At 42.3% G+C, this 21,393-nt stretch overlaps 1 protein-coding gene across 3 annotated transcripts in view; it reads left to right on the top strand.

Moving 5' to 3' along the window:
* Positions 1–4,831: 4,831 nt before the first annotated feature.
* The window catches only part of Rbbp8 (RB binding protein 8, endonuclease), an 82,699-nt gene continuing 66,137 nt past the window's right edge, over positions 4,832–21,393 (top strand). For 2 of the 3 annotated variants that reach the window (XM_060377678.1, XM_021645418.2), the window contains exon 1: positions 21,255–21,391. The gene's annotated coding sequence lies outside the window, so the exon portion shown is untranslated. Of the gene's footprint in view, positions 5,010–21,254; positions 21,392–21,393 lie in introns of those variants that run through there. The other variant, XM_021645419.2, reaches the window with a different exon arrangement.

Genomic DNA, 21,393 nt, shown 5'->3' with positions numbered 1-21,393 from the left:
TTTATTATTGATTTATCTTTTAGTTAAACAGCAGTTATTCCTAAACCAAATGTATACCCAAATCATCACACAGAGACTAGGATGTATTTAGTTAACCTAGAGCACAATGCTGGGCAATGATTACTTTACCCTAAACCTTCAAACCCTCATAGCTTCCTCCCATTCAGAATTTACACATTATACTTGCTCTTAGTCATATCTTAGGTCTGGTTCATCTCTCCTCATGGTTCCAAGCCCTCTCCTACCAATCTCGCCTCTCCTATCCTCCCACTTGCTTCCTTTTCCTCCTCTCTGGACCAGGATGTCCCACCCTATTCTCTCCATTGCTCAGCACTGGCCAGATGTTTTATTGAAATTACAGAGAACGGGCTGGAGAGATGGCTCAGAGGTTAAGAGCACTGGCTGTTCTACCAAAGGTCCTGAGTTCAATTCCCAGCAACCACATGGTGGCTCACAGCCATCTATGATGAGATCCTGTGCCCTCTCCTGGCATGTACATGCGGCAGAATAATGTATAAATAATAAATAAATCTTTAAAAAAAAAAAAAAAAGAAAGAAATTACAGAGAACAAATGGTGGCATGTTTACACAAACTTGAGACAGGTGAATCTTAGAATAAACATCACAATGCAATGTCCAGATTGAAACCAGATAGTGGGGTAGAGAAATCAGCATTTGAATGAACAAGGGCAAATTCTGTACATTCCACAAGAACATTATACCAACAGTACCTCTACCTGCAGATAGCCATATTTAGGCACAGACAGGCAGACAGACAGACGGATGGATGGATGGATGGAGAGAGGAGAGGGAGAGAGAGAATGAGAATCTCCTAACTCCAGCTTCTTAAATGTTGATTCCTGGCCCCAGATAGGGTTGCGTCACTGAATATGGCCAGTCACAAAAGTTTTGATAACAGTAAAAGGTTTCTGAAGTTGCAATGACTGAAAATGAATTCAAAATCAAATGTGTAATGAATCTGTGGTGTTTCTGGTGGGGGTTTTGCCATGCAACCTCACTTGTCTCTGAACACACAACAGACACATTTCCCCTGCATGCTTTCTGTCATGCCATACACCACTAATGAGTGCTTCCTGCTACATCCTGCGCCGAAAGTAGAAACCACTGTGTCATGAACTCTAGTGCTTTTTACAAAACTTTTCTTTTTTATAAAATTTATTTCAATTAAAGGAAACAAAGACTTTTCATATTTTTCTACAGTCATTTCTTTTTTAATAATTTATCTATTTTTATTTCATGTGCATTGGTGTGAATGCGTCAGATCCCCTGGAGCTGGAGTTACAGACAGTTGTGAGCTGCCATGTGGGTACTGGGGATTGAACCCAGGTCCCCTGAATGAGCAGCCAGTGCTCTTAACCACTGAGCTATCTCTCCAGTCCCCACTTACAGTCATTTCTTAGTACATAGCCACCAAATTAGTATAGCTTTGGATTGTACTGTATTAGAATGTTTGGTTTCAAAAATTACTGTTTGAATAGCAATAAAAAAGTACTCCTAATGACATAGTGCTATACCATATACACATTGCTATCCCATAAACATGGCATCACTCAACCCTCATCAGAGAAACGTCTTACAGTAGATGGAAATTGACAGAGACCCATGATGGACAATGTGCAGAGTGGGAGACTTTGGAGCATTCATTCCTAAATGAGACATCTTCACCAAACCCCTCCCCTCGGGGACCACGGATCTATGTGAAGAGGAAAGATTGTAAGAGCCAGACATGGTGGGTGACTCCCCCAAACCAGTGTCTTCCAGACACAACAGGACTGGCACACAAATGAACTCAGAGGGTAGCACATGGACAAAGCCGCCAGGTTCAGGCCAGATGAGGTCCCAGCAGTGATGGGGGACACAGACACGGGGTCCCACCCCTAAACAAGAAGTTATCTGTAATTGCTACCTGCTGACAAAAGGAAAACCTTTTTTTTTTTTTTTCCAGTGGGGTCTCACTGGGCCCTACTCCCAGGAGCAATTAGCCAACATAAAACCCTATGGTTTTTCTGTATGCTTTTTGTTTCACTTTGTTTTGTTTTATTTGTTGTTTCTTTGTTTGTTTTAACTTTTTTTCTCTTTTGAAAGAGAGAGAGAAAAGCTGGGTGGGAAGAATCTCGTAGGAGTTGGGGAAGAGGAAAACATGATCAAAGTAAAATGTATGCAAAAATTTTAAGAAAAAGATTTGTTGTTTGAGTCTAAACATATAGCTCAGCCATGAAAGGTTAGGCTTAAAACCAAAATATAAAAAATTACTGTTTGAGTTGCTGACCTAAGTTTCATTTTTAAAAAGAAAAAGAAAAAGAAACATTAAATGAATTTAGCTTGACATTTGAACAGAATTTTTAACAATTTCTGGAATGTAAACTAGTTTCAGCCATTCTATACAATGTACATCTGTTGTTGTCTTTCTTTACAACGTATTTATGTGAAACAGTGTTCTCAGTAACTATTACAAAATCAAAACATCAATCAACTATGAAAATCATTACTAATATTCTACATCCTGCAGAATTAAATATTCGGCCAAGATTAACTCTTTATGTAAAAACAAACGAACATAGGACAGAAATTAGAATGCAAACTTTCTTTCCTCTTTAATAAAATTACAGATGTACCAAAATTGTTTTAAAGTGAATTTGTTTATGACTTATTGTCAATAATGTCTAGCTGGCACATTTGCTATGTATTTCTACGTATCCAAGCTCGTGTCACAAAAGCCAGCTTGAAGCTGGAGACAGCTCAGTCAGGAAGAGCACTTGCGATGCAGGCATGAAGACCATGGTACAGACCCCAGCACACACAGAAAAGCCACACATAGCTGACATGCCTACAACCCAAGCACTGTCCAGGGCAGAGGCATCTGGCCTTGCTGGCCACCAGCCTAGCTCCAGTTCAGTGAGAGGCCTATCTCAAAGGAATAAGACAGCGGATGATAAACAGACATGATAAATAGACATGACATCCTCCTCTGGCCTAGACACACACACACACAATATATATATATATATATATATATATATATATATATATATATATATATATATATAAATGTAAATAATTTTTAAAAAGAAGTCCTGCTGTAAACCGTCTTACATGCTCTCTTTTCTGGGATTCTGCCTCCTTGTTATAAACACAGAACTTAATGCAGTTGATCCATCTAAGTTACTTGTGGTTTCCTTGGAATCTAATAATGCTGTTTCTGAACAGTCACTTAGCAAGCATTTATTAAGCACTTTAAAACGTCAGTCAGTGTTCCAGACACTGGAGTTTGGGATAACTTTGTTACTTTACCGATCAGGTACAGAAAAGAACTTGAGGTTGGGCATGCTGGCTCATGCCTGAAATCCCCACACTTGGAAGCCTGAAGCAGGACTCCCATGAGCTCAAGGCCAGTGCAGCCTGCAAAGTGAGTATTAGGGCAACCTGAGTTATTCGGTGAAATTTTCATCTCAGAAACTTGAAATTAATTTTTTAAATTTATTTTTTGCCTGAGAGAGCAGAGCACAGCTGTCTGTCGCCCCACACTTGGGAAGTAGGAGAACAGAGCTTAGCCACTCTCTACTACAAAACAGGAGTGAAGCCAGCCTGGGCTGTGTGAGACCCTGTTTCAAAAGGAGAAGAGTGGGAGAGCAGATGTGAGGAGAAGGGCGAGCACAGAGCCTGGGCCTATGAGCTCTCCAACAGCACAGCAGTTCTTGGACAACCCTGGACCTCTGGACACAGTACCTAGGTGAGCCCAGCAATGTGTTTTAAATAGTACTTCACAAGGATGAATCTTAAGCACAAGAGCTTGAGAATCACTGCCTCAGCAGGAGAAACTTTAAACATGCAAGTGTTACGACAGGAAGAACCCCACTTTATCTCCCTTAAAAAAATGAAACAAAATAAAATCTCTATCACAATACAGTCCCATAATGCTTATTTACCCCTTCCAAAGCTTACTAGACATGTTCAACGAAGACCCTGACATGACCCCCGTCTCTTCTTAAAATGTCTTTTTCCCCCATTGACCTGAAAGTGGCACAGTTCCTGGAACATACTAGATAGCAGTAATCTGTGTTGAACCGCTGAATGTCTAAAGTAAAACCTCTCTGAACTCTCCCTTGTGTGGAGGCAGGCTTTCCAATTTTACACTTGGAATGCTGTGAGGATCAACTGAGAAGAAGGACATCACGCCCAGGCAAATGTCTGGTCAACCTACACCTGTTTCTCTCCCTCTGGTAATGCTTCTTCTAGTTCCCCGAGTAACCACCCTTGTGGGGAGTATGAATCTCACTCCTCAAGGTTGAACTAGAAAATAAGCCGAGATGGAAGAGTGGGAAAGGCCCTGCGTTGTCGGGTTCTTCTTCATAGCAGATTATCTGCACCTAGGGGCTTTAATTGGCACACAGCCCTAGAACACATTTTAAAACAGAGTCCCCACCTCCGAGGGCGACAGACCACCTGCTCACACGGATCTGTCGGGAGAGGCTTCTAACAATGGACTCTTGCTGTACCTGGCACGGAGCTACTCCTCCCACTAGAACTGGAATTATTTTGCCGGAGGCTACAACATTCTGAGTCGCTTGTTGGGAGTTGACCGGAGGTGGGGATAACTCACCCGGTACAAGCTTAGCAGAGCTGAGCCGCTGCAGCATGTTGGGCTAGCCTTTGATGCAGACTGGTTGGACGGGTTCTGGACCTACAGGAGAACCAGTCTGACTGGCCTGTTATGCCAACATATTCTGGTTTGATTCCATGTTCCACAGGCGGTAGAAAACCTGCCGGGCGAGTTCAATGAAAGGCATATTAGGTTATCCATTGCACACAGTGTATAGCTAGATTCAACAGGACTCTTCCACAGCGCAGCAGTGTCTAGCAAACTCTGGTGTGGTCCAGAGAGGCTGTGGTCACTGATCTGACAGCTACGTCCACAGCTTCAGGTAAAGTGGGCAGTGAAGTACCGTCTGCTTTGACCAGGGACAGAGAGTGTCTAAATAAATTGAAGGGTAAGTTCATATTTTTTAATATTTTTCAATTGTTTAATACATCTCTGAAATATTAAGTGCTTAAGAAGATATGTATTTTAATATGGTAGCATTAAATACCTGCATTATTATACTTTTCTGTAAAGCTGGTTGAATATTGTTTTATGAAGCTGCATCTATGTTCGTTTGATTTGTTGAGATAAACTACCTACTTTGCTGTACTTTTTTGTAAGTTAGTTATAACTACTGTCATTTAAAAAGCCAAACTGAATAATTCTGCTGAACAGATCTGACATATTAATGAATCATCTCAGCCATCTATTTCTTTGATAATATATACTATTATGTTTTACAGGCTGTTGCTACATTGTAGCAATTTCATATGGTCAATCTAATTGTGAATAAAATAATAATTGTTTCTTTAAGGCAAAAGAGAAAAGGTATTGTCCTGCTTGGTGATCCTAAGTACTTGAGAGGAACAGTTGGCAGCAAGATTTGAGGAGTGTGGAAAACAAAGGCTGGAATCTGGTAACCGATTAGCGCTTGGGCTCCAAGCACTTGCTGAGCAGAAAGGAATGAAGGCAGGCTGTGTCATGCCTGTTAGGTCTGAACCTCTTTCTGCTACAGAGCACTTGGAGCTTCCTGCTGATATTCTGAACTAGTTCTTAAACCTCTCTTCGTGGAGCCAGCTAACCTCGGACAGCAGCCTGTCATTCAGAAGGTTAGCAGTCCTTTAGGTTTACCTTAGTGCACCGTGCGTCCTGCTAGTCACCGAAAGACACCGAGTGCACCCATCCTCCTGGGGACTTAATAACAGCTGACATTTGCTCTATCGAGGAACTTTAAAACATCCTGTCAGGAGCAAGCTGTTGCTCATCTTGACAGGAATTTACCTGGGACTGAGAGGACCTTTCCGTTTCTCTCGCTGCCCCTAGCTGATTGTTATGTTCAAACATAAAGACTGTGACACTTCAGTAGGTTAGTAAAGCAGGGGCAGGGGATGTTCACATGAGATTTCCATTCTTACAGAGAAAACCTGTAGACGCTTCTTAGTCCTGCTTCTAGACAGTTCTGCATAAGATTTCTGGTAATTCTGTTAAACTTCTGAAAAGCTACGCAGTAGGGCTGCAATGGGAATGTGCTGATTCAGCGAACCCATCTTCATTCTAATCAACATGAAGTGTATTTTCCAAGTTTGAGGTAATCATGAGTCTAAACTTTTATTTAGTTGAATTTTCTCTTTTCAGTTAGTTTTTAGGTACAATATACATTCAGAGTACATCATGGTGTTTCTGCTGCTCTGATGCATATTGTGATTAAAAATTGTAAACTGTGCTGTGTTTAAAATGCAGGATTTACTGGTCAGAAACAAACTTAAGACTCTGAACATCTTTTTATGTTAATGGTTTTAAAGAAAGTGATGGTGGAACCAAATACATGTTTGGAAAGAAATTTCAATCCCAGTTCTACATTTTGGAATGGAATTCTGTAATTTTCATTTAATTGAACTTCCCCCAATTAGCTAATTTGGATAATTCAAGACTGACAAATTTGCTATGAGTTAAAAAATGAACTGGAACATTAAGAACCTTACAGTTTATTGTATTAAAGACAACCTTAAAAGTAACCAGAAAAAAAATTTCTCTAAATTTTTCTGAGGGGGGTCAGGCTTGAGACAGCATCTCTCTGTGTAGCCTTGGCTCTCCTGGAACTTGCTATATAGACCAGGCTGGTCTTAAAGTCACAGAGATCCTCCTATTCCCACCTCCCAAGTGCTAAAATTAGGGGTGTGCACCACCAGACCTGACAGGCACAAATGTGTGAGCCTGTGTGACTATATGCACACATGTCTGGGTGTCCATGGAGGCTAGGAGACGCCTGACATGGGTGCTGGGAACTGAACACGAGCTCTGAACCACGGAACCGTCCTTCAGCCACAAGACTGTCCTTTTAAATGCATCCCTAACTTCAAACAAGCAGTGTTCAAAAGCCAACACATTTTTAGGAGCCATGGAACAACCCTAGATTTTCCTGTTAGAGGACAGAAGCAAACAGCACATAGGTACCAGCTCTGACTTGCAGCTGAGGGGCCTCACAGCTTGTTATGTTCTTAAATTTTCAAGTTGTGTAGAGTTTCCACTAGTTTCAAAGAAGGCCACGGGCCACACAAGGGCAGGTGAGGAGCTTTCAGGTTTCACCTACCTGGAGCTGGTTGTCACTTACATGGCTGGGAGGGGCAAGGCCCAAGAAGTGCCCGATATATTATGTTCTAGAAGAAACCTTATCAAACTGCCTTTTCTTCAGTTTATCAATACAATTCTAATATATTTGACATGTGAGATGGATTTTCTGAGCTTGAAATAGAGCCATTTCAAATGGGAAGCAAGGAATTTTAGCCTATTTTCGTTTCATGTATTTGATCCATTCCCACAAAACCTGAGATGCACTGAAACTTGACCTTCTGGGAGAAAGGTATTTTCTAATAAATGACAACTCATTTCCTGAGTTTGGCTGCCAATTTTAAAGGGCCAAGCAGCAGAAAAATGACCAGTCAGTACGCACTCTATTCCCAGTATTGATCCAAAGATTTCGTTGGTAAAACTAGCATTAAAAACAAATTGAATAAATCGGGCTTTTAAATGACACTCTTGTTCTAACGAAACACAGGGTTTTAAATAGTACAAGTTTGTTTGGGAGTGTTTCCAAGGGGCTCTGGTTACCAGAAGTAATTAAGTATAACCTATAAGGTACTTTAGAGTCAGAAGACTATGCATGCAGGTTCCAGTCAAGCAGATTCGAAATGGAAAAACTCAACAGTAGTCACGGGCTTCATTTGTGGAGATGTCACGTACATGTATGTGATGCTTAAGCTTGGCTTAGAGAACCTGAAAGAGATGCTCATGCCTGTGGACCTGGCACAGGGGAGGAGAGGCAGAAGAACTGCCACAAGTAGGAGGGCAACCTAAGCCACAGCAGAGACACCGTCACAGCAACAACCAGAAAGGACATGAAGGAGGTCCGGGTGCAGGTAAAAGAGGAACGCAGAAATCCGACGAGGTGTATCTTTTCAGTTCCCTCGAGTTCTAGTAGAATAACCATGCCTGAGATTAAAAAAGAAACGCTTGAATAGTTAAGGTATCTAATAAACTGAGTCAGAATAAAGCAGAAAAATTAAGCCTAGTGCACAGCAAATAAGAAGTGAGGATACACAGTGCTGAACAAAACCCAATAATAAAAGATACACTTTCGGAGGAGGAGAATATACCCTGGTATTTACCATTAGACACTAGCAAAAGTAAACACACACCAACATTACCTTTCGTGGACCTTTATCACCATTATTAAATAACTTCAAACAAGCAGCAACTGCTGAAATTAATGGATAAATTAGTTTCTCCTTTCTGTAGAATTTATAATTGGGGTAGATGAATTTTTAAAAACACTCGTATTAATTCTTTGAAAATTCTATACAATATAATTTGGAAATATCATTTCCCTCTCCCAAGTCCTCCCAGATCCATTCCCACCTCCCTGTCCATCTAACTCCACGTCCTTCAGGAGTGGTGGTGGCAGCGCTGCACAACCCGACGTGTCCAGTTTGTGTTGCCCCAAGACTCTCGGAAGCGAGGCTCTCCCCCAGATCGTGCTCAGCCGACAGGGCTCTCACCTTCAAAGGAAACTGCCTGACTCCCTCTTCCAGCAGCTGTTGGTTGCCAATGGCCCCAGGGAAGAGTGGGAGGGGCTTTGTGCTCCCTCCCTGCTCTCTGCTGGTTCTCGACTTGTGCTTGCTGTTAGAACTGCTGGGAGTCCCGATGTGCAAATGCCCTGTGGTGCCCGGAAAACAGTTTCGTTGTAGCCATCCGCCACCTCTGGCTCTCAAATCTTTCTGTTCCCTATTCTATGAAGATCCTTGTGCCTTGGAGAGAGGACTCTACACTCCGTAGTCTCTTACTGTGTTTTTCTTATTTTTTTTCCAGTCTTAGAACCTCTTCGAGTATAATAAAATACTAATATTCTCGCCTTTCAGTTAGGAAAATAAGACCAGTCTAGGAAACATGTAGATAATTAGAGATATGGCCAGAGCTTAAAGCCTGACCCCATCTCCACACTCAGAACTCTTCCTAAGGACAATATGGGATATGATCAGGTTTTTTTGGAGCACTTCTGCTCCTGTCTTTTCTAAAATTATGAGATAAGACATTTGGATTGGCTTTATGGTTCTGATCTATTGTTGTTGGGGGGGTATTTTGTTTTGGTTTTAGTTTTTTGTTTGTTTGTTTGTTTGTTTTGTTTTTGAGATAAGATCTTCATACATAGCCAAAGCTAGCCTTGTTCTTGCAATCTTCCTGCTTCACCATCATGCATTCTAGGATTACAAGTGCGAGCTTCTGTGCCTAGCTCAGTGTATTAAATGTTTGTCCTTGTCTTGGTTTTTGAAATAGGGTCTTACTCAGTAGCCCGGACTGGCCTTGAACTCAGGGCAATCAATCTGCTTCAGGTTCCTAAGTGCTAGATTACAGGTGTAAGCCACCATGCCTGCCTCGATCTTTTATATTTAAATGTAGTACCTGAGGAGCAGGAGAGAGATGAGTCAGTGGTGATCACCTGCTGCTCTTGCAGAGAAGTTGGGCTCTGGGCCCAGCACTCACATGGTGGCTCACAACCCTTCCTAACTCCAGCTCTTGGATCTGATGTCCTCCTCTGCTCTCTGCAGGCACCAGGCACACACACAGTGCACAAACATACATTCAGGCAAAACACTCACACATTAAAAGATAAAAGCAAATAAATCTTTAAATTTAGTACTTGAAAGAATCCACAACACAGAAATGAAAAAGCTAATATAAATATTTTTGCTCATTCTACGAAAAGTTGATTTCTATTCATCTTTCAAATGTACATATATTTTTGTAAGGTGAATAAACATCTATTCATCTTATTTGTCTATGTATAACAAATTCCTAAGAAATAAATCATTAATGCAAAAATGTTTATTGTAGTATAGGTATACCTGTAATCCCAATACTTGGGAGACGAAGGCAGGGGAATCAAGAATTTATGATCATTTTGAGCTACACAGGGTAAGTTCAAGGCCAGCCTGGGATACATGAGGCCCCATCTGGATCTAGGAGGTGTTAGGGGGAGAAGTTGGGGGCTGAACATTATAAAAATATGTTGTATAAATTATGAAGCTCTTATAAAACAAAATATCATATATTTTAAATGTTCAAATAGAATAAACTGGGAAAACTTCATCAAAATACATTTTACATTTCACATTTCTAAGAGATTGTGAAAAAAATTTCAATAATAATGAATGGAGGTGGTTTATCACAGGTCCTAACTCCAACACTGGATGGATTTTTTATTTTCTCCTTAATTGTGAAACTAGCTAAGTTGCATTAAACTTATAACTTAGTCTTTTTTGATCAGTCACGATAGCACATATATCTATAATCCCAGGCGGGTGACGCAAGAAGACAACAAATTCAAGTTCAGCCTGGACTACAGAGGAAGACCCTATCTTGAAACTAACTAATTAAAAAGTCCTCTTTGTGATATTTTATAATTTAAAGCTTTCTGAAGTAAATAGAAAGATATATTGAGGTGGTTATAAATTAACTTTTATGTAATAATTTTTTGGTTAAAATTCAGAAGCTTTATTATTTTTCAAAAATATTTTCCAAATTAAAAAATTAAGCTGGGTGAGTGACTGCCTATACTTTAGCACTCAAGAAGCTGAGACAGAACTGGGACTCTGAGGTCAGCCTAGAACAAACATAAATTAAAAAACAGAAAAATAAAAAAGATGATTAGTTTTTTTAAAGAAACAATTTAAGGCTTTCATGTAGATTCTATCATTAAAAACTATGTGGTTTATTTTTTTCAGGGAGAAAACAGTGTTTATTTATTACAATTTATCAAATACCAATCAAGGGATGCAGCTCAGTGATAGAGCAGCACACACTTCACATCCATAAAATCCTGGGCTCGATGCCTGGAACTCCAAAACGACACACAGAGCATATGAATGAATGGATCAATGAATCAATGAATGAATATACAATCCATTTACCTAAAAAGAGAATACATGTATATATATATATTCACCACCCTGCATGCCTGGCAGAAACTCTGGTCAGGGTCCCTGTGTAGACGTAATTTGTGGGCCACACAGCTGAACTGTGTGCTTTATGAGAAGACTGTGGCTACAAACAAACACAGGAGACTTACAGACCGAGAGCCGAGGGCGGCGCGGTCCTGGGTACATTTACCTAGTAGTTCACACGGTTAGTGGTCAGTCTTCAGCCTCCGTGAAAAGATAAAAACTGTACTGGCTCTACCTCTGTGACTTACTTAAAGGTTCAAAACAGAAGATCTAAACTGCATTCAATGGGCTGATTGGGAGGATTGGACAAGTTTAAGGCATATAAAAAGGATCAGGCCAGCTAGGGCTATAAAGCAAGTCCCTGTCTCAGAAAACCAAGCTACACATACGAATGCATGCACACACATGGAAACATACACACACAAGAGAAGTACATTTGAATTTGAATACTGTTCTTGGATTAGTTTCCTACCAATATTAAACCACTTCTCAACACATGGCAACTTTTGATCTGAGGTTTTTTTTATTTCATTCAGGGTCTCATGTATCTCAGATTGGTCTCAAACTCTGGACAGCAGAAGATAAGCTTGAACTTCTGCTCACCCTGCTTCCAGCTCTCGTGTGCTGACATCATAGGCATATGCCACACCGCCAGGCTCAGTGTACCATTAGGAAGTCCACTGCTTCTATTACATATGCAATAACCTACAGATAGTTTATGTTGTGGCTGTAGGAGTGTGTGTGAGTGAGAAGGAGATATTCCTGACCACAAGAGAGCATCTGTCTTCTCTTTTTTTTTTATTATTATTAGCTTATATTTCAAATTCTTTAAAATGTCTGACCTGTGATTTAAGACCAAACCAAGGTATTTTTGAGTACGAGAGAATCTCATTAATAATTAAACTAGAACAGGTATTAACCAGGACTATGACTGTAAGCCAAGGCACATAGTACCTTTATCCAAGAGACCTGTCCCTGCATCCATGCCCTAAACAGCCCACAAAGAGTCACTGAGGGTGTGCTGTGTTAAAGCAGGATTTTGCTATGAATTTTTGTACTCTAGATTATAAGTAAGAAAAACTGAAAAAGTACTAGCTAAAACTTAAAATCTTTGTTAAATGGCCTGTGGGCATGCCAGTAGGGCTTTTTCTTGATTGCTACCTGATGGAACCAGCCTAATATGTGCTGTTTCACTCCTGGGTCCTAGGGTCTCTAAGGAATGTGGCTGAGCAAGCCAGGGGAAGCAAGCCAGTGGCAACTTCCTCCATGGATCCTGCCTCTGCTCCTGCTCAAGTTCCTACCTTGGTTTCCCTCAAGGACTGGAATTGGATTGTATAAGCCAAATAAACCCTTTCCTCCCCAAGCTGCATTTGGTCAGTGTTATATCACAGGGTCAGAAAGCAAACTAGAACAGGGATGGGTATTAAATGTGTTTGCTTTTCTAAACCCATTGAGGAATGCTTTAATAAATAGACCAAGTGTCAGTGACTTGCTCTTACAGTTAGCCTTCCAGAATACTTTGTTTCTGTAACTGTAAATAACCACACACACACACACACACACACACACACACACACAACAATACAGTATATTGATTAGATAAAAGCATAAAGACTAGTTTTTCATGATTCCCAAAATAAATGAACCTTTTCAGTTTTATAGTCTTAGTGATTGTTTTTTTGTTTTGTTTTGTTTTGTTTTTCTGGCATCTCTTTGGCAGCTAAGTCCAGAGGTTCTCCTCTAAGGAGCAGTATTAGAAAGGAGGATAAAGGGATAGCTTCATAAACCTATAAAGTAGTCATAGAGATGAAATTTTGCCTAAATGACTACTACATTATGCACAGATGTTCAGAAAGAACTGTCTGTCCCTGCCCATGACACATAAGTTTGAACAGAATAGACTAATAACACCATTACCACATCTACAACTAGGAATAAACCGTTTAAGAACCTTTCCTATTCAGCATACAGAGTTAGTTCCTGAACCGAGAAGATCATATACCCAATAAAACTTGCCCATTACTAACATGAAATGAAGCTCAGTGAATGATCTTTAAAAACAGATAAGGGCACTGGTAAGATAACTCAGTTAGTAAGGGTGCCTGCTGCCAACACTGACCACCTGAGTTTGAGCCCCAAGACTCACACGGCAGAAGGAAAGAACTAACGCCTGCAAGTTGTCTTCTGATTACCACCTGCAATGCTGTGCCCCCAAACCCAGTAAAAGAAACAAATAAATGCAAAAACTACGCAACAGTGGCTAAGGAGATGGCTTGGTCCATAATGTATCTGCTATCCAAGCATGAGGACATAAATTCAAATCCCAGCACCCCAAAACCCCCAATAGGTGGAGACATGTGGATACCCGGGGTTTACTACCCAGCCAGCATAACTCAATCAGTAAGTTCCAGGTCTAGGGAGAGGCCATGTCTCAAAAAATAAGATGGAGGCCAGGCTTGACTGGAAATCCCAGCACTTGTGAGGCAGAGGCCAGCGGAGCTCTATGAGTCTGAAGCCAGTGTGATCTACAAAGCAAATGCCAGGCAGCCAACTAATGAGACCCTGTCTCAACAAACTGACCGACCGACCGACCGACCGCCTGGCTGACCAACTAAGAGGAAGCGCAGCTGAGGAAAATACCTGACATGGACGTGGTCTCCACATTTCTATGCACACTTATGCATGCATGCCTGTATGCACACATGCACATGTCCACACCAACAGGTATATATAACACACATGCAGCCACAATACACACACCAAAATAAAACAAGTTAGATTACATTAAAATAAAAACATGGTTTCTCTGTGTAGCCCTGGCTGTCCTGGAACTCACTCTGGAGACCAGAATGGCCTCCAAGTCACAGAAATCCACCTGCTTCTGCCTCCTGAGTGCTGGGATCAAAGGCGTGCACCACCACACCCAGCTGGCTACTAGAAAATGTTAATTTACGTCTGTGGTACTATGAGAGAGCACAATGCTAAGACTCTGGCAAGAACTAGGGTAACAGATGACTGAAGAAAGCATCCTCTGGTATGCAGACGCTGACAACATTGCTGGAAAAGCTTTATTGGAGAGGTTTAAAATAGAATATCATTAGTGTGCTGATAAAGGTGAGTATTAAGATATGGAAAGAAGACAGGAAGAAGGGGTGAAAAGACTCAGCACTGCCTAAGCTGAGTCTCAATGGATAAATAGAAATGGGAGAAAAGGATTGGATAAACCACGCCAAAAAAAAAAAAAAAAAAAGGAAAAAAGAAAAAAGAAAAGAAAAGAATAAAAGTTCTTCCCTGTCCATAGAGGAGAAGGTAGAGCGAAGAGGACTACAGTTTCTGCGGCATTCTAAAAAGGATTGCATTTTAACCTTTAGGCAATGAAGTCAACCAATATAGGGTTTTAAAGCAGTGATAAAATCAGAAATAATGGTTTCAGATCTTAGGTAAGTATACAGAGACTCAATTATGGTGGACAAGAGAGCAGAGGTAAAAATAGCCTAAACTAGGGCAGAAAATAAGAAAGCATATGAAAGGGAAGAAAGCACAAATCAAGTCATGTTTCTGAAGTAACATCAATAAACTATGTAGGTGAGCTCAGGTGGCAGGAAGTCCCTGGCCTATGTGAAAAGGCAAATGCCTGCAGTCTAAAAAAATCTAAAAATTGAAAAAAGACTGTCTATCTAAAAGACTGTCCCTCCCTGGAAAGAGAGACTAACGGACATCTGAGCAAAAATCTAGTGGAGGGTATTGCTGCAGGGACATCTGAGCAAAAATCTAGTGGAGGGTATTGCTGCAGAAGGGTGCGAGTGACCCAAACCACGGCAAAGAAGGGGGTGACAAGCCATCCTGGGTGGAGCTCCCACCTGCCACCCCAGCCCTGGGCAGATGAGGCCAGAGGACTGCCATGTGCTTCAGACCAGCCCAGGATTCCAAAGCAGCCTGAACTACAGGGTAAGGCTGTGTACCCTTACAGAGAGAGACAGACAAAGAGACACTGATTAGCTTTAATTGTTTTAATCTTTTCAGTTGAAAATGAAAATACTATACAGAAAAGCTTGAATAATACATTGAAGGCTTGGAAGACAGCAAAGGAAAGGAGCTGAACAAAGGCTATTTTAAGGATTTCCCAATGCCTTCCACAAGGTTTAGAAGCATGTAATTTTAGTGTCATTAGTCTAGTCTGACACATGATTTTTCCCTTCACATCACTCAGTTAACTAGCTATGGGAGTTAAGCATACTCTGTAAAATCAAGACGTTTATTTTTAAAATGGTGAGAGTTCTATGATTTAGAAAGCTACACGAGGCCTACATTCTAAAAATCCTGTAGTTGTACAGCAGGATAAAATGACAAAATACACACAGCACAGAATTTACCATTTTAACCATTTTATCACAAGAGCTTTAAAACTGAGCATTCTAATAGGGGCATCTAATGGGTTGAAGGCATACTGGGACATTGCTTTTACAGCCCTAACCGGGCGGCTCTGAGTGTGGAGTGCTAAGGACCCAAACTTTTGACTGAAGTAGCCGTATTCTGCCATGACAGTATGGTATGCAAGTACAGATACTCCTTGTCTTAGAATAGGGCCATGTTCCCACAAACCCAAGAAGAATTAGTTGGGCTGGAGAGATGGCTCAGAGGTTAAGAGCACTGGCTGTTCTTCCAAAGGTCCTGAGTTCAATTCCCGGCAACTACATGGTAGCTCATAGCTCTCTATGATGAGATCTGGTGCCCTCTTCTGGTTGTAGGCATGCATGCAGGCAGAATACTGTGCAAATAGTAAATAAATACATAAATCTTGAAAAATATTTTAAGTCAAAACACATTTAACAGGGCTGGGAATATAGCTCAACAGTAGAACACTTGCCAAGAATGCACAAGGCTACTCTCACACACTCACCAGAATAAAAAATCAACAAGAAAATAGACACATAGTACCTGGGCATTTTGTATCCTCTATGACCAAGTAACTGTCTTGGGGCTGCAGCTCCCTCTGGGAATGCCCAGAACTGCAGCAGAATCCCGTAGCATTATCACTAGCCTAGGAAAAGATCAAAGGTCATATTTCTAAAGTTTGGTTTCTACCACTTTCACACCAGCATGAGAGGAAAAAATATATATAAATATACAAACTTTCTAGACTTTAAGTTATGAAAAAAAGCAGTATTATCAAGAGTTCAAAGTAACTGCTTCTCTGTTAAGTGCTTTCTCAAGAAATATTTGGAACTTCATAATTTATTCCCATAGCAGTTCTTGGAATTCTTTCTTGAGGCAAATATCTAGGATTATTATCACCGTTTCCACAATTAAAAGGGACATTATCGAATCTCATAAAAAGAATGGATGTGGTAGCACAGTCTTGTAATCCTAGTACTTGGGAGGTGAAAGCCAGATGACCGAGAGTTCATGGTCATCTTCTACTGCACAGGCCAGTTTGTGCGACACAGTGAGCTACAGACCTGAGTTAAATAGCAAGCCTGCCTCAAAGAACAAATGGGGAAAAAAGGAGAAACAAAAAGGAAAGACGATCAAAATTTTGCTATGTTCTTTGTTTTGAGACAAGGTCTCATGTAGGCAAGGCCTGGAATTCAGGTGTAGCTGAAGCTGGTCTTGGACTCCTGCCCTCCTCCTGAATGCTAGGACTTCAAACCTGTGTCACCACCACACCTAAGATTTGTCAATGCATCCAAAAGTTTCCATATACAAGAAAAATGGGAATTGATCAAGGGATGCCCAGTTCATTCATCAGCCAGGGTCTTACATAGGTTTGGGGAGATTAAAAGTGAACAAGGAAATCAGTATGGTGGCACTCACACCTTTGATCCCAGCACTCTGGGAGGCAGAGGCAGGTGGATCTCTGGGAGTCCGAGCCCACCTTGGTCTAGATGTGAGTGCCAGAACAGCCAGGTCTGTACAGTGGAACTCTCTCTTTAAAAAAACCCAAACAGCAAAAAGTAAAAAAGGAGCTAGAGAGATGGGTTAGCAGATCGGGGTACGTCCTGCTCTTGGACCTGGGTTTGGTTCTCAGCACACACACCCAGTGGCTCACAACTACCTGTGACTCCAGATCTGGAGGATCTGATGCCCTGTTCTGACCTCCAGGGACGCCTGGCATACACATGGTGTACGTAATATGCATACAGACGCTCATACATACACGTTTTAAAAAAGTGAACAAGTCACAGTGATTGACCTGAGTAAACTCACAAGCCTAAAGGTGAAAAAAACTAAATAGTTAGAGCTGTGTATAAAAAAAGGTGTAAGACAGGAGGAACGTGGCACTAGGACAAAAGAAAAAGGTGACTGGTAAGGAGGAAAGGGGTTTGGTGAGAAATCCAGGAGGAGACAACAGCAGGGTCTGAGAGCACCTACAACAGAAGCTACTGAGGCTGTGAACAGAAATGCAAAAGGGCTTTCGTGAAAGAGTAACAGGAAGGCCCTGGAGGGAGTTAAGCAGCAAGGTGACTGCTATCAGATTTAAATTCACAGCTGCTGTGCAAAAGTGGCCTGGAAGTGAGCACATTCTAAAAGGGAACAAGGTAATTTAAATGTCCCTTTTTTGTTTTTCCTAGGTTTTTTAACTTAAATTTAGCTCACTATGTAGACCCTGTTGGCCTGGAACCCAGGGATCTGCCTGTCTCTGCCTCTTGAGTGCTGGGATTAAAGGCAGGTACCCCCATGCTCAGTTTGTACTTTAAAATATTTACTTTTGTTTTTGAATATTATGCCCTTACTTCTATTCTTCAATTATTTAAAATTACTTTTAAATGTGTCACAATTTCTCTTAGCTCAGAAATGCTAATGGTTAGTTTTTATTGAGCATATGTTATATGTTTGAGCACTATCTTCACTGGCTTTAACCCTTGGGCCCTGTGAAGTTTGCACTGCTATACTCATTTTACAGGCAGGGAAAATGTGACAGAGGTCACTCAGTCAGGTAGTGAGAATAGATTCAAACTCAGCTCTGTCTCCAAACTCTGTATCTTAATAATTAGACTACGCATCTTAAAAGAGAAAGTTAGCGATAAGATAGATAGTAAATATATGCACCAATTGTAAAAAGATGCTCAGTTTTCCCTAGATGTCAAAGAAGAGATAGGCGACTGGATAGGTGGAGTGGAGAGTAAAGCCGTGGTAGTTTAGGTAGGAGATCATAGTAGTGCAGGCCTGAATCCACTACTTCATAGGTGGAGGTAATGTATAAACTGATGACATGACCCCTCCATGGTATGTCAAGGGAAGGTTTCTATTGCAGATATGAGAGAGAACAGCCCCAGGCATCCTGTGAGTCCAGAGCAAAGAGAACGTAGACAGAGCAGAGTCAGCAGACTGGACATGGCCAGAGCTGTTTGCGACAAAGGGAAAAATATTGGGGAATAGAGAACAAAGAAAACATATCGAGAGAAGCAGGAACGGGGAGGGGGGATATGCTAACATGGCTTTGAAGTTACCAGGTTGCTCGTGGCACTGAGGGAGCCTGGAGGCCAGCGTGAGCTTTCACGTGCCCATTGCACCACAGGTAGCCCTCCAGCCAGATGGAACAGAAATGACTCCTTTCTGGAGTGGAAGCAGCTTTACCAGTTTCTGAGGAGTGCTGCCAGAAATCCTCCTGTAGTCTAGGCTCAGCTCATTTCTGGGTATTTGGACTGGCTTTTGGAGTCTGCTGGAGTCTCGTTTGGATCAGACAGGTAGGAGTGTCTGGAATCCAAGGCTAACCTTAGCTACATACCAAGTGTGAGGCCAGCCTCTGTTTCACAAGACCTGTCTCAACAACAAACAAAAATAAGAGATCATGGTAGTTTATGGGTTTAAGGGATGATTTCATGGGAGTTGGTGCGAGATTTGATAGGATGTGTAAGGGACATGTTTTCATGGGTTCTGATTTATATAAATGAATTACACACAAAGGTGTTTTGCTTTGGTTTTGGTGAAGGCTGGGTCTGGGTGGTTGAACTCACAGCAGTCATCCTAGCTCAACCTCCTAGACTCCCAAGGGCTGGGATTATAGGTGTGTAACACAATAATCCTAGCTTCCTAGCTTCAAAATTAGTTTTTAAAAAGTTTTTATTTTTATTTTTTTGTATTTATGTGTGCTTGTGTGAATTAATGACCATGCAGGTGCCCTTGGAATTCTGCAGGTGTCAGAACACCTGGAACTAATACTGCAGCCAATTGTGAACTGCCTAATGTGTGTGCCGAGACCAGAACCTGGGTCCTCTCTGAAAGCACTAAGTGTTCTCTGAACAACTGAGCCCTCAAATAGCTTTCTTCAGGGAACTATTCTGTTCTTCCCATCTATACCCAAATTTTCTACTTCTGTTAGAATATACACGTTTCACTCTGACAACTAGGAACTACGTGTTGTGCTAAAAGAGCATAATAGGACTCGGTATATAACTTTGTGGTAGAGTGTTTGCTGGAGGAAAAATAAAATCCATTTTTCATTTTTTTATTAAGTCTTATAAAATGGGGAAGTAAGAGGCTAGAGAGCTGACTCAGCAATTAAGAGCACTGGCTGCTTTTGAAGAGGACTAGGTTCTGTTCCCAGTGCCCTCATGGTGGCTGGCTCCTGACCATCTATAGTGACAGTTCCAGGGGATCCCATGCCCTCTTCTTGCCTCTGCACGTACCAGGCATACATGCAGTACACACACATACATGTAGGCAAACACTCATACACATAAAGTAAGATCTTTAAAAAAAAAAAACTGGGAAGTTACTGTAACAGTAAAGTACACTTACTAGGCCCTTAAAGACTACAGGTATTGTATGGCAGTGGTACATAAGATACCCCGCAATGTGCAATTCCAAAGAGTGACTAAAGATCTGAGAGTGCCTGGCTTCAGATCAGTCAGTCTTACTGCTGCTTTTGCTTCTCAGTGCTGGGATTACAGGCATGAGTCACCATGTCCATCACTACTCAACTTTTAAAATCTGTATTATCCCCAGATCTTCTAGGACACAGATGGAACACAGAAAACTAGGGGACTATTTTTTTGTTTTGTTTTATTGGTTTTGGTTTTTCGAGACAGTGTTTTTCTGTGTAGCCTAGTCTGGCCTCGAACTAACAAAGATCCTCCTGCCTCTGCCTCCTGAGTGCTGGGATTAAAGGCGTGCACCACCACCCCGGGCTTAGTGGACTGGTTTGGACTGGTTTAACATGAGACTGTGATTCTATCCATTCGCTTCCTTTGTAGACTCTGTTGTTATTTCAAATTGTTCTTTCTCCTGATTGACTCTTAATCTTAAAACAAGCTACAGGAAAATTCTCATTTAAAAAAAAAAATTACCGAAGGGCCAGAAATGTGGCTCAGTTGGCAGAGTGCTTACCTAGCATGCACAAAGTCCTGAGTTAGATACCCAGCACTGCTTAAAAACAAAATAAACTGACTTGGCGTGGGGGCTGCGACATTCCTGTAATTATTACAGTGTAATAGCAGCACTGAGGAAATGGAAACGGAGAATCACAAGTCCAAGATCATGCAGAGTGAGCTTGAAGCCCGCCCGGGGTACTCAATGACCTGCTCATCAATAATCCTAGACCCTTCTAATCCCTGACTCCGCACTTAACTTCAGCAGAATCGTTTTGAAAGGCGGCGATGCCACCCAGTCCTCTCAGGTCCCATCTCTAAACTGGAGGCAACAGCAGGCTGAAACCCAAGAGCCTGTCCATTCCCACATCCTTCCATCCTCACTCTCCGTGTGGTACAGCTCAGGCTTGCCAGGAAAAGTGCTTGCGTCAGAGAACAGTCGAGGCTGACTTTCGCCCAACCCGAGGGCTCCGGGTCAAGTTCCCGACAGGCGGACTATTTTCCAGGGAACCCCAGGACCGCGGCCGGGGTGCGCTGGGCTCTGCGGACCCCTCGGGAAGCCAGTTTCTGACGCACGTTCCCTCTCGACTAGTGCGTCCCGCCGCCGCCCAGGCTGCTGGGGGGAAGGGGGCGTGGTCCTGGGAACTCCCGCGTGACGTCACGTGACGCCGCAGGACCTCCGGGCCGGGCGGGGCCGCCTGCCCTCCGGCCTTCCTCCGGGAGGCTCTGGCCGTCCCCGCCGAGGGCTCGGCCGCCCGGAGAGCGAAAGGAGGGTCGGAGCGAGCGGCGGGGTCGTCCGGACCGGGCGGAGATCGCTCTCTCCTCTGGGCTCCCGAGGGCTCTCCGGAGAGGCTCCGGAGCTGTGAGGGAAAAGGACGCCGCTTCCTCCTACCCGGCCCGCGGGGTCGGAGCGACCACTTCCGGCCGGGAGCCGCGCTTCCGCGGAGGTCCTGGGGACGGAGACGCGGGAGGCGCCCGCCGAGGT

The sequence above is a fragment of the Meriones unguiculatus genome, chromosome 2 (genome assembly GCF_030254825.1).
Source record: "Meriones unguiculatus strain TT.TT164.6M chromosome 2, Bangor_MerUng_6.1, whole genome shotgun sequence".
In the NCBI taxonomy this organism is placed as follows: Eukaryota; Metazoa; Chordata; class Mammalia; order Rodentia; family Muridae; genus Meriones; species Meriones unguiculatus.
This window is presented reverse-complemented; position numbering and strand designations above follow the sequence as displayed.